General features: G+C 30.5%; 1 protein-coding gene and 1 long non-coding RNA gene across 3 annotated transcripts in view; one reads left to right on the forward strand and one right to left on the reverse strand.

Moving 5' to 3' along the window:
• Window positions 1–8,037, forward strand: part of LOC117681361 (uncharacterized) — a 38,425-nt gene extending 30,388 nt beyond the window's left edge. Inside the window, exons 4-9 of one of the 2 annotated variants that reach the window (XR_010711177.1) lie at window positions 1,719–1,788; window positions 4,588–4,655; window positions 4,905–4,989; window positions 5,415–5,554; window positions 6,206–6,846; window positions 7,689–8,037. The gene's annotated coding sequence lies outside the window, so the exon portion shown is untranslated. The remainder of the gene's footprint in view (window positions 1–1,718; window positions 1,789–4,587; window positions 4,656–4,904; window positions 4,990–5,414; window positions 5,555–6,205; window positions 6,847–7,688) is intronic. The other variant, XR_010711176.1, reaches the window with a different exon arrangement.
• LOC136273043 (uncharacterized) lies at window positions 1,498–4,037 on the reverse strand. Its single transcript, XR_010711178.1, has 3 exons — window positions 3,950–4,037; window positions 2,645–2,731; window positions 1,498–2,425 (listed from the first exon to the last, which is right to left on the reverse strand). It is a non-coding gene; the product is annotated as an uncharacterized lncRNA (long non-coding RNA).
• Window positions 8,038–10,279: the final 2,242 nt, after the last annotated feature.

Raw genomic sequence — 10,279 nt, forward strand, 5'->3', positions numbered from 1 at the left:
TTAAAAAAATCAGAAACTATAATTTTTTATAGAAATGTGGGTACGTATGTGTGAGTGAAAGTGTAAAACATTTCCTTCAAGGTTTATTATGAAGAATAATCACAACAATTTTTCATAAATGGGTATATGTTATAATGTTAATCATCAAGTGTTATTTCCCCCCATCAAAATGCTATTTAACTCAACAAAATAAGTCCTGGTTTTAACATGCAACGATCGATAAAGTATTGAATGAGTATTGAATTTTATTTTGCGTCACACAGTTTAACTGGTACAGTCAATGGTTGACGACAGGATCTGTTTAGACACATTCACAAATAGTTCAGGTCTGATGAAAACGTTTGGATTTATCTTTACAATTTCAGAAAATTAAGGAAATATATATGAAATTGTGAACTTGAAACAAAAGAGACCACATAGTCTGTGTCATCTGTTTCATATTTGGATATTTTACTGGAGAATGAATATTGATAGTAATTTAACTACAAAACTTTATGATTAAAGCGATAGCTTCAATTTTTCCATAGTCAACTTTCCTTCCTTTGTAGCAATATACCTTCATCGCCTGCATATGGTGTTTTTGTCTCTCAATTGATTCGAAACACAAGGGCATGCTCTTTGTATGAACAGTTTGTAAGGCAGAGAAAGCTACTGAAAAACAAGTTGATAAAACAGGACTATCAACAGTCTCGTTTAAAGTGTTCTTTCCATAAGTTCTATGGTCGATACAACAACCTAGTCAGCAAATGCAATCTTCCACTGGGTCGCATGCTGACTGGCGTTTTTCATACTAATTGTTAGACCATAATTAATTACCTAATTGTCTACAGACTTTTCCTTTTCTTTTGGTTTTTCCCCCAATTACGACAACGAGCACACGGCTGGTGTGACCAGTCAGCAGAGGGTACTCACTCCTCCTAGCTAGGCACCTGATCCTACCTCTACCTATTTGGAGGTCCGTGTTGCTCTGCTTTGAATTTGTATTTCGTTTTATTGATTTTTGAGATGGTTCACGGTTTGTTATTGTCATTTTTTTTCATACTCCCTTATATTGTAAGAGGAACTGTATCACAACTACATAAGTAGTTTAAGTAAGTAGTTTATTAACTTGACAAAACTTTTTCTATAAATGATATATATTTGGTCTTCATAAGAAGACTTTTTTCAGGATTCTTCAAAAGTATGCCCCTTTCTTTAACTTAGAATTCATGATCATGCTGTAGTACAGATTGAATCTGCAAATAAAAATCAATATGCTTCGATACATTCGATGGTGCTGCTCTTATTACACCATCTCATTCATCCTTACTAAACAGACAATATTCCAGGGTGTTTTCAGCAGAAAGCTTATTGCCAATAACACAAAAATTTGGCATCATTTTACATCAATAATTGATGTTCACAGAAATATTAGATGAGCAGCAGGACAGTCTTCAGAGATACAAATAACACAATCATGCAATTGATGAATGTTTATTTTATGTGTGTAATTGTCAAATTCACACCAGTACAATATTCTTAAATAGAAGTATAAACATGAACAAAAATTATAAACCAACTATAGATCTTTGAAGCTAAAAAGCAGGTTAATTTTTTTTTCAAATGCTACATCATTACATATTTGTTTCTGTTTAATTTTGCATCTAATCTGTGTTGTTGTTATAGCGATTTGATGTTTTCAATTCCAGCGGGTAATTTATTGGGGTTTTTTATCACAGAACTGGATGGTCATGTTCCAAGGATGGAAAACATTAGATGTACCACGGCACTGAAATGGTACCCAAAAAGGTGAGGCTCAGTAAAGGCAAAATCCAGAGAGAAAGATAGAGAGTGGCAGGGGAAAGAGGTGTATTATTGTCTAATGCACTAGTTGATAGGTTATGTTAAAGCGATCGGCAAGACATGACATCTATGATCTATTGATTGTTTACTAGTCTTGAAGTAAATGAAGTTCCTGTTCTTCAATGACTACTGAACATAAATTCGATTCTAAAAAGGTGAACTTAAGTTTTGTCTTAAGATTACGAGATGTTTTTTGACACACGGGTAGCACTCTGGAACTTAAATCCATATATAACATCCGGTCATCGTTTTAAAAAAAAATACTTAAAAACTGGTAATAACAATGCCTCTCCATTCTCTACCAAGTAGCGAAGAAGTCTTTTCTCCAAATCTTGTTTACTAGTCTTGAAGTATATGAAGTTCCTGTACTTCAATGACTACTGAACACAAATTCGATGCTAAAAAGGTGAACTTAAGTTTGATCTAAAGATTATCGAGTTGTTTCTTGACACACGGGTAGCCCTCTGGAACTTAAATCAATATATAACATCCGATCATCGGTTTCCAAAAAATACTGAACAACTGGTAATAACAATGCCTCTCTATTCTCTACCAAAGTAGCGAAGAAGTATTTCCTCCAAATCTACAACAGATAAACTTATATATATATATATATATATATATATATATATATATATATATATATATATATATATATATATATATATATATATATATATATATATATATATATATATATATATATATTTTGGCTTAGTGTCCAAATTAATACAAACTAAGTAAAATTCAGAACGGAACACTTTAAAATATATAAGATATAAAATGTATCAAGTAAACTTACAATTCTGTAAATGGTGTCGCTTGTGACAACTGCACGTCGACCAAGTAGTCGCTCATTGTTGACATCGATCGACCGGCAAATCAGAGACTAAAAAACAAATCGATCTGCTAGCTGAATGGTTTTAATAAAGTATCGTCCTTGTTATTTAAAACCACCACTAAGAGGAAATATTTGAGCAGCTGATATTCAAAGAACATGGTTGCATTTAATGTCCAAGTTGATTTAAATTTAGACAGGCAGAATATTGTAATAAGCCCTTGTTGGGATGCATAAGCGACTGTATATGTTTGAAATACCAATAGATGATTAATTTTATTTTTATATTCTTTTCTCTGTTTATCAAAGAGGAGGGGAAGACACAGACACACACACACACACACACACACACACACACACACACGCGCGCAACCGTTTATAGGTGACGATCGAACAGTTGCTCAATAATGACGACGTATCATGATTAGCATACTTAATTTCTTTAACATTTGGATTAGATAGCTTTTTCTAATTCAGAAGGATTTTTTTCTGTGCATATAGACAAGTAAGTTAACATTGCCATGTGATAATAGATACACGTACACATGTCCGTACTTGTTGCACAAACTATGCAGATATAACACTAATTTTTGTTTCTGTAAGGCATAGCCAGTACTGTCACTTCGAGTTTTGTTTTTTAAGTATGAATTGATCAAAAAGTACAAAGAGTTAAGCTGTTCTTTATTTTGTGATGCTTTTTTATTCGTTTTTAACTAAGATAGCCATATTCATCTTCAGCTGTCGGTAGAAAAATCAGATAATTAAGAAGTAATAGTGAATGCTCAAAGTTATATTCGTTACTATGTACTTTTTTATTAGCCAGCGTTTGACCTCAATTTTATCGTGTAGTTCAGAAACAACAGATGTGCCTATATGCACATGCTCGATAACAAAGTGATATGATTGGTCAAATTATTTTTTGCTTTTGCATTTAGAAAGAACATTTTTATAATAAAAACAACAAATATAACAAATAACAAAATTATCATTTTTCATTTATCATAAAACAATCAATATTTTACGGCATTGTAGCTGGTCTTAGCTACGCAAAAAAATGAATATGTTATTTTTGTTTCAAGTTAGGAATACTTTCTTTATTACCATCGAAGGTAACTTGAACCACCTTTCAATATAAACAACGATAAAATGACTTGACAATGTATGCATATGAACATTAGAATGCATGTAATAAAGAAAAGCATCTAGCTCTTCCTTATTACCTTATATGTGCAGAACATAATTTTTTGCAAGAAAAAAAATAAGTCTTACCCTTCTCATTCTAGTCATCCTACTGTTATCAATTTCACCAAGAGCCATGTGCGTTTCACTGGGAGCCATGTTCGTGACGTGACAGAAGTGGTGCAATTCATATTTATTTTATTACTATAGTTTTACAAATTCATTTAATAGTAATCATGGTTTTTAACCTGAAATGATGTTTTTATTTAGTAAATCCTTAATTATTCTTATAATTTTGGTAATGTTTGACGTAAATAGGTGGCACTGTGTAGACGGGATGCTGTGAAATATCACTGAACAATAGATAGATAGCAGGAAATATTTATTTTCATTTTGACTCAGAAACTTTCAAAATGCTATTGAAGCTGTTTTATATCAAAAATGTAACTTTGTACATTTAAAAATATGTTTACAGTGATGTCTGGTTAATGATTTTAAAAAAATATACCGTATTCTTTCCTGCAGTGTTTCCTTTATAAAACTTAGTTACCTTAGGTCTTCAAAACTGGGATTGGAAGTTCGTAAAACATTATTACCAAATTAAACACTAACTTCACATTTATAGATTCACTAAAGTTGATGTATAGAATAAAACAAAAAGTATAATTTTTATGTGTTTTAAGTCATAAATGATAAAGTCAATGTTTTGACTAAGTATTATGTTACAGTTTGAGGCTCACTTTTATCTAACAACCTAACAACTTGAGAATGCATATGAACATCTCAATGTGGCAGGGTAAGCATATAATTTTATCATTGATATGTTAGCACTTTCACAGACTAACATTTGTTATTTTCTTAAAATGTCTTTAACATTATTCATGTATTTTCAAGACTCAACATCCTTATTTAAACAATGCTAAAAAAGACTAATCTTACTTAAAAAATTATTCATAGTATAGTAAAGTAAGAGAAGGTAGTTTGCTTTTCATATATCTTAGTAAGTGAAATAATAAAAGATCAGTTAAATCAAGTGTGTTTTTAGGCAAAATCCAGAGCAAGCAAATTATTCAACAATGGAAATGTAAAAGGTACTCTGTTGCTGGAAAGTTTAAGTGATACTGCTAAAGGTAGAGTTTATGTTTTCTTCCTCATGATTACATTTTATGGAAAATTATCATATACAGCATTTGACATCATTTATTGTTGTGTAAGATATATAGTTTTCAAACAAGAGAATACTAGGAAAAACAAGAAACAACAAAATTGAAGAAAAATCAAATCAAATCAAATTGAAGGGGCATTAAAGGGTATATTTATACCAGTATATTGCAGATGTTTTTAACAAATACTGCTTTACCCATGAAGTGTACATCTTCATTTTCTGTTGCAATATTCAAACTGAAATGATGAACATATTAAAATGAACAAAATATTTTAAAACGATGCATTATTTACCTTTAAGGACACAATGCATATAAATAAATCTAAATTACACCATATATTAGATTTTAAATTCTGAAATTGCAATAAAAATGTATACTTTTAAAAATAGCATCCCTGCCTTTGGAGCCAGAATCATTCTGCAGTGCTACAAGAACACTTTAGGTGGGAAAACCAGCTATATGATAGCTAATCAGATAGTTCTGTGGATGGCAAGTTTGTTCCAACTGCCTTTATAGGAAAACAACACAAGTAAAGCAATTATTTAATTGCAAATTTTAAATTGTAAATAGCCGAACTTGATTTTAAGAAGATGTTTTATAGATTCTCCAATATGAATTCCTATGTAAAACTTCACTCCACTATTATGGCCCATTCTAGCAATCATGGTAAATCTTAAATCTACAAAACATGAGGAGGCTTCCACGCATTTTTGGATATGTGTTTCTAACAAAAATGGTTCCTTTAAAGATACAGTTATTTCTAATTTTTTTTTTAAAATAATCCTGTAAAAGAAATGTCAAAAAATAATATAAACACTTTGACTCAAGATCTCTCATGCTGTATTTTATAATGTTTCTTATAATTAATCCTTTGATGTTTAAACTGAGACATCTGGTCCCACCCTTATCACCATTTTTTAATCACTCAAATCAGTTCTTAATACAAACTCTCGTTTCTTAATTGAAAAGTGCATGAGTTTCATGTGAATACTTAAAATTGAGGCAGAGTATTAACTTTAGGATAGTTGATGAAGTTAAGGTTTTGAAACTTCTTGGAGGGGTTATACATTTTTTTATAAGATAATATAATAATATCTATGTCTTTAAGATTGTGTTTAAACTTTCTAAAGCCAAATTCGATATTTTGCATTTTTTAAACATTTTTCTTTTACATAATTAGCACCAAAATCTACATCAGAAAAGGTGGAAATCAAGAAAAATATGGACATGAACAAAACATCTGAGTCTTATCAACTTGGACACACAAACAGAAGAGGAAAGAATGTATTAAAACATATACTATATTATACTATATTATACTATATTATAATATGAACATCAACAGATAATTCTCTATTTTCTGAAAATCTTCATGGTAAAATTTTCATTTGACAATCTTTAAAAATGAATATAATTATTTTATTGCAAACAAATGATGTACTTATTAAAATCAAATACAATTGGGTTTTAGATATTTTACTTCAATTCAAGTCTTTGAAGAAGCTGCCAACCAAAACGAAAATGACTTAACAATGTATACGTTGCTACGTTAAAAAAGTAATGGTAAAAATTATTTTTGATTACAACATTTAAGCGAAGGGAGAATTAAAATTATTAAAATCTTATTGTAAATAAATTAAACGTTTATCACGATGCCCAAAGAAGCATCCGCCATTTATCAAACAATACCACATAAATAGAGCTGTTTAAAAATCATTTCTCTTCTACTTGTATATTTCATGGAAAAAGGTCCAACGAGCATTTTTTTATTTGTGTTGCTTGGTACTGTACTTTCAAGAGAACAAAGAAAAATGTTTTAAGGTAAACGCAAACAACTGACTGAATTAAAGTAGAACTCAATAGCTAAAACACGGCGCCAACTTTTTACAAGTATAACTTTATTTCAAAAGAAATCTTCTAACTTAAAAGATAATACTGCAAAAGTAGCGAGATAAGCAAATGTTATTCTACAGTGGCCCAGATGAAGCTTGAATTGGTGCTACAATAAGGATTTTTCTCAATACTATTTGGTTTTATTTGAAAAGTTGCTGTAAAAGCGAGCAAATAAAAGAAAAATTAAGAATGATTTTTTTTAAGTTTATGATTTAAAAAAAAAGTTTTGCTGTAAACATAAACATAGTATAATTTTCATTTCTTGAAATTTGCAATGTTACGGCACCTTGAAAATAAGTACACATTGTATCTGCGTTATTTTTAAAAGCTACATATAGGTCTATTTGTTTCAATACAGCCACATTTAGGTGTCACTGTCTAAATACGAGTTTTGACATGCGCGCCTATAAACAACATTTACCTAGCATATTGATTCAAAGTCAATTAAACTCAATTAGCTTTCGTGATATATTGAATATAATTTAAATGACGAATAGAAGAATTTTTCTATAAAGATAAAAGATATCTTGTTTTAAGGCCCTAGTTAAGTTAAAAAGATAAAGAACTTTTTAGAAAATATTGGAAAATATTCAAATTTTAAAGTTGACATATCGATTTTTCCTAGTAAATAAGACTTTATGGATAGAGATGCATGTACAATGTACCTTATTTAAAAGTTTAACGAAGATCTGATGGTTAATTTGTTAACAACCCAGCCTCTCGAACAAAGATATGAGACATAAATTGAATGGATTACTCTTTTATTGCAGGTACCAAATGTCTTGAATGTGGACAATGGCGGACAACTGGAAACCATGCGATTCATAAAATGCATGTTCATTTGACTAACAGTACCAAAAATTCCACAAAAGAATAAGAAATTAAAGAAAATTAATCAAAAAAAAATTGTGAACCATATCGTTTGAAAATCCTGATGACTTAGAACAAAGTTCAAAATTATTCATGAACACAAAGTCTAATCTTAATGTATTTAACATTTCTTTTAGGAACATCTCCAATTTGAGGAATTAATAACATTTTCACTTCTCAATATTGTATATATAAAAATGAACATCAGTGTAACTGTTGAAAAGAGATTGCTTTTCAATTATGTATCAGACGTAAATAAATTGCAGTCTAACTTTATTCCTAACTATGCCATATGACAAACAGAGTGAATGTTATCGTTTTAAAAAAGGATAATATATTGTAACACTTTACAAAGATTACTATCACATGTATAATAACTCAGATAAAAAGAGTTTGCAATGGAATGCCATCATAATTATGAATATTTATCAAAACTCTGTTGATCAACGTGAAAGGGCAGCAACTCCCCTTTATAATTGCAGTTGAAAATGCCCCAAAAGAGTTATCACTCGTTTCATCGATAATGAAAATGAAGTACGAAGAGAAATCTTAATCCACCATTATGGGCCCTACCTTACCTCCTGGATAATAGTGAACACATTCCTGAATCTAAAGGAACTAAGGATGCTTCAAAACAAGTTTTGGCTAATACCTAATTTTGGCTAAATTTGAGAGGATATTGTTAAAGATAGCTTTTCTGTATTTTTTGTGTAAAAATATTTATTAAAAATATTTATTGCCCAACTTTTCCAAAAGGATAAGAACAAACTTAGATTAATACTATGTTGAGATGATTCTTTTACAAGTTAAATTTTGTCTAACTTAATGCCTATTGTATATCTTTAAAGATTTTCCTTAAGCATTCACCTGATAAAAACTTGCATTTTTGCCAAATCTAACTCTTGTTTGTCAGTTTTGGATAAAAGAAAAATTATAAGAAAACACTTTTTCATAATACATTCATTAAGTAAATCCCATATATTTGCATCAATCCCATGGAGAAACTTGATTCTTCACTACCTGCTGATGCGGTAACATCAAAACAAGTTTCAGTTTTTCTGGTTTACTACAAAGATTTAAGATTATGAATTGCCATGTCCCACTTACAAAAATTGTGATCTCAATCAGTTGTACAGTTCAAGATTTGAACAATCATAAATCTGTCTACCTGAGGATTTCTCCAGACAAGCTTCATCTTTTGTGGTCGAGTAGCTACATGTAGTTTTAGAAAAAAAATCAAAATTATTTATCATATTTCAATACAAGCATTTGATTCCTCATTGAAACGCTACTCTACCTCCAGGAGATCATTATCTAAATAAAACTGAAATGACAATACCTGATTATGCTGATGATAGAAAATTTATCGTCCCTTTCTTATGATGTATCTACACAAGATTCAATTTCTGTGACCAAATAGCTTTTGTGCGGAAGATTTAAAAGAAGTGAATCAACACTTCCTTAGAATGCTTCCACACAACACAAGATAAGCTGAAATCTACTGTGAATTTTTCTGATTACCTTTTGTCAAACGGCCATCATCTGTCTATATCTTTCTATACTGTCTGTCTATATTGGCTGGTTGTTTGGACGATGTTTGTCTGTCTGTTGAATTTTTACGTAGGAATAAATAGCAAAAATGCTGGGAATCCCCTAAAACATCAGTAAGATCAAACTTGTGTGGACCCATCCAAAGGTAGTGTAGATACAGGTTCAAATTCAAAAAAGGGGATGGTTGGATTTTTACATAAAAATGAATTGGGAATCATCTTTCAAAATCTTTTCACTAAAACTGAAACAACCAAAGGAACTTGACGTTTTGTATTCGATAACAATAGTCAGATACGATCAGTTTTTCGTCACGGATTTTAGTGCGAGGGGGTCATTGATGTGGGGGAGCAGGAGTGCACGGCTCACAGTCGTGATAAGCGAGTATATTGTCCACTGCACTACTTGGACACATATTTTACTTTGGCCAAAACAGATCAACTACCATTGAAATAATTCTTTGGAAATAAATTTGTATACATATATATAAGAAATTTCTGATATCTGTCATTCCTACCGGTGGGGTGTTAAAATGTTTAGTTCATCTTGAAGATATTAGGAAATTCATGCGGGTAATAGGGATGTTCTCTCTCTCTCTCTCTCTCTCTCTCTCTCTCTCTCTCTCTCTCTCGCAAGTTATGGATTGAGGACTATTTCGTATTCAAAACATATCAATCTTTAAAAGATATTGATTTATTTGATAACAACTGCCTATTAATATACATAACAAAAAATAAACTTTGAACAAACTTACAGCATATTTTAGACTTATATAAATTCGGTGGGTAAATTATTTTGAGATATCACAAACCATTGAACAGGGCAAAGCGTTTGCAGTTCATGTGTAATATATAGAATTCCTTCCCCAAAAGTAAAACATATATCAATAATAGATTATTAATCTTTGCGAACAACTCATAAGATGCAATAAATGTTGCTATAC

Source organism: Magallana gigas, chromosome 2, assembly GCF_963853765.1.
Source record: "Magallana gigas chromosome 2, xbMagGiga1.1, whole genome shotgun sequence".
NCBI lineage: Eukaryota > Metazoa > Mollusca > Bivalvia > Ostreida > Ostreidae > Magallana > Magallana gigas.